This window comes from Anarrhichthys ocellatus, unplaced genomic scaffold (assembly GCF_004355925.1).
Source record: "Anarrhichthys ocellatus isolate YVR2014 unplaced genomic scaffold, GSC_Weel_1.0 scaffold14, whole genome shotgun sequence".
NCBI lineage: Eukaryota > Metazoa > Chordata > Actinopteri > Perciformes > Anarhichadidae > Anarrhichthys > Anarrhichthys ocellatus.
The window spans coordinates 2,774,097-2,778,383 of NW_022280044.1; positions in this window are offsets into that span (position 1 = coordinate 2,774,097).

Consider the following 4,287-nt stretch of genomic DNA (forward strand, 5'->3'; position numbering starts at 1 on the left):
AGCATCCAACTGGTTTGTAGACCGCTCTCCTTCCCATCTGTGAAACCATTCAAGTGCGGAGGAGGTCTGGAGGAGTCATTTTACTTCCTTGTTATCAAACCGACTGCAGCCGTAAAGCCAGAGAGGCCAGGCGCTGGAGTTTTTCCTGACGAAAGTCTGTGTGAGCAAAGTTGATTTCAAAGAAATTATTTTCAACCTAAATGTACACCACCACCAAAACTACAAAAGAAAGGTGCAGACTTTACATTTAGCTGTTTCCTTTGAGACAACAATACCTGCACAACGAATTAAAGTGTTGAATGGTTTTGCTTCCACTGAAATTAGATTATGAAATGACTGTGAACTCCCTGGCATTGATGTGAGAATACTCCAAAGGGTTTTGTTACAGCTGATGAATAAAAATGAAAAAAAAAAAGCAAAGCTCACACTTGGCTGGATCGTAGACGAGAGAAAATAAGAAATAATAGTAACAGAAGATGGAGGAGGTCTCCAGTTTGGGTTCCCTAAAATGCGTCCTGTTCCTTTACAGGACATGGAAGGGTTGAGGTCAGTCATGAAGGGGGGGCATATGTGGGCCTTCAAGTGATGCGTGGAGGGTTTTGTCCCCTCAACTTTGACCCCACCTCTATAACTCTTGTTTCCCACCCATCATTGTCACTGCACGGATCCCACCATCTTTGTTTGTTAGTGTCTTGAGGAAGACAGAAACAGGATGGAAAGAACAAGAAAGAAGGAGGCAAATACATTGTATCCATTTATTCTACCAAATAGCATCTGCAGAGGCAGCTGAAGTCATGGAAGCAATATTATTGTGGTATGTGGACCTGGGACTGAACAGTTTCCATGCAGGAAAAAAAAGAACTGTAAGGTTCGTCCCTCCCGAAAGTTCGGCCAGTCTACCTCCACCATACTAAAATAAAACTGCAGGAACCGGAGCAATTTGAAAGAGGTGGAGTTACTGAGGGGAAGTGACGGCAGGAGAGAAAGAAGTCGATGGATCAGATTTCCATTCGTGTTAATATCGATGCCACGGTTTGTCGTGTTCACAATCTTTTGCAGGGCTTTGTTTTTTCTTTAAGGGTGTAAGGATGTCATTGGCTTCATAACAACCCTGACACTCTCTGTCCTGGCTCTTATGGAAACAAAGTGGTAGTTTTATGATGGATGCTGTTGTATTAGAAACCTTTTGTTCAAACACTGTTTCCTTTTAAAACTCTCCTTCGTCGTTTACCACAGAGGTTTGTTACGGATGGAGTGCAGTGTCTCTCTTTTCTCTGGTGTGTCATCCGGGGCTCTGAGTGCATTTTCCCAGATGTGTAATGATATACTGCTGTGTTGAACTCGCCCCTAACCAGAGAGAGAGAGAGAGAGAGAGAGAGAGAGAGAGAGAGAGAGACTCCAGACAGCTGAACTCACTTAAATGTGTTCCTCATGTGTGCCGTAATATGGAAAAGATTTCAGCGCTCTCCCCTCCGCTCACCATAACTGAGCTCAGCTTAACCCTTCAACAGCCAAAACGCTCCTGTTTAATGTAGTCTGCAGGTCCTGCATCTTTTATCCTAGCTGTGAAAACTGTCCCTCAAACATGTGCATACACACAACTGTACACTCAGATTGCAAACTTCAATACAACCACTAAAAAGTTATGTCACTGTAAATAGCTGAATTTATATTTTTTTAATGGGCTGAGCAATATGCTATAGGTCTGCTGTGCCTCCTGTAACTCATAGGAAGAGTCTGTTGGAGTGAAACAAATTAGCGAATTCCTTTTTGGGTTTGTGAGTTCACTGAAAATGTTCATTGTTGACCATTAAAACTACAATGCTAGGCCAAATACATCCGGCACACCTCAACAAGACTAAATGATGTGACTGGTGTGAGTGCTAGAGCTACATGCTAATATCAGCATGCTAACCTTCTCACAATGACAAGAGTGCTGCAGAGCTTGACAAGAAGCAAGTGGGATTTTTTCATTGGATTTTGGATTATTGCAGAAAATTAACAACACAAGTTTGTGATACTTACTTGTTTTGTTTAGCAAAATTAATTTATATGATTTTCGAAGTGTAAATGCAATCGCCAGAAGTAAAAAGCGTGATAGGCTATAAACAAACTACACCACTGTCACATGACGTCAACAACACGAAGTGAAAGGCAGACTAGTTTTCTCATTCAGTCACTCATTATCAACCACCTTTTTTATAACATACTAAAGCTTCAAAATTCACTAGTGGAATATTTGCTGACATATTTTGTGTCATAGTAAAAATATTAAAATATCTCCTTAGGTTGTGTAAACCACGTTGACTTCAAGACGAGGGAAGTGCAAAAATACTAACTCATTTCTGGGTTTTAAGACTCATTCCTTTAGCACTTTATGCTAACTTCAGCAGGTTTATGTTTATGTTTATCATCTTAGTTTAGTGTGTTAGCGTGCTAACATTTGCTAACTAGCAACTAGCTTAAAAGATAAAGATTGTATTGGTTGGTAAGGATGGTAGTTTGTAAATACGACAAATATCTTAACCAGCTGGTAACGTTTATGGGATCAAAAGGATTTATCTTCTGGATACCATGAATTCTGTACAAAGCTTGAATCCAGCCAATTAAATGTTGAGATATTTCAGTCTGGACAAAAGTGGTGGACCGAACAACCGACTCACTTGGCCCTCCCTTGAGTCATGCGTGGCAAGTGTAGCTAACAACTGCCTCTCGGGGATACAACATATCTTTGACTGTTTGCACCTGATGAAGTAGAATCATTGTGCTTAAAGGGACAATGTGATTGTGAAAAAGTATATGATAACCAGTTATCTGTAATAAATGACATTCTGTGAGTAACTGAAAAGGCAGTTGTATTCCTCAGATTGAGTTCATCATTTTGTAAAGTCTTCCTCATCATGAGAACAACCCCTCTGACTTTTAACTCTGCTCCACCAAAACCTTGACTGAACTCAAAAGATCAACTCGACTCTTTTGCATATTTATGCAGCCTTTCAAAAGAAATTAAAAAAAAATACATATAAGGACATTCTCTCGCTTTACACTTGTATGTGTTGGACTTTTTTTCCTCTCTCAAACCACGGCTCAGCTCTATCTAGCAATTAACTGCCTGCCGTGGACTCTGATGACATTGTGCGGGGATATTTCTGTCACGTTTATTATGCGTTTGCTGACCAGACTGTGAGTCATGTGGACACACAGGCATATCTAACCATGTGTTAGTCCCAGCCAAGGGAGGTTCCCTACTTTGATTTTTCTTCCATTTTGCCTTCTACTTTGTTGCAATTCTCACGTTCTTTCGCATCACTTGAGCTCTTTCATTGACAGAAAAGCTTTTTGGGGGAATTGTCTTTGCTTAAATTTTGATATATCCTCTGAAGTACGCAATAAATATGCAAGAAGCCATTTTCACGAGAGAAAAGCTGTATTTTCTTTGAGTGTATCTCTAATGGAAGAGCTATTCGCTGTGACTCAACTTCTCCACCATCCTCGCTTGTGTTTCCTGAGACATATTTATACTCTCCCTTGCCCGTACCCCTCACTCCCACCCATCCCCAAACTGACATTAGAGCGGCTCTTCAATAACCCCGCCTCCCCTCAGCTTACGTTCAACAAATATATTCCACTGGAAAGAGCCTGCAGATGTGGTAAACTATGGGAGTGAAGGGAGAAAGAGAGGCAAAGATGGAGAGATGGTGGGGAGAAGGTGAAATGATAGAAACAAAGGGGAAAACAGGAAAAGCAAGAGAAGGACGGTAATGAGCGAGAAAATGTGTTACATACACATATACACGTCACAAACTTGACCGAGGGTGAAGTATAATTTGAAGCACTTAAAGCAAATGAGAGCTCCTTAAAAAGCCCTGGCCTGTCTTTTACTCGTCCTCCCCCAGTTCCTTCCTTCCTGGGTGCTACAGAGTCAGTCAGCGGGGTGAATAATGCCGGTGGCCTCAGCATGCTGATATGCGCTCAGGCCTGTCGAGCCAACAAGAGAGCGGAATTCTTTGACTCAGCCAGCCTTTTTGATCGGTGTGCTTAAAGACTCGTGCAAGTGGCAGCGGCTTCCACGTTCTCCTCTCAATGTAAATGTCGCTAAATCTACATGCCTGACTTTTTCTGTTGCGTGTTGCTGCTTTCTTTAACTGACTAAAGGAGCAGCGGTTCACTGCTTATCGCCTCGACTAAATAAAGAAGTATATATATATATATATATATAAGTATATACACATAAAATGATGCACTCTGCATCTGGAATATTTCTCTACGATGGGATGGTTCGGACAA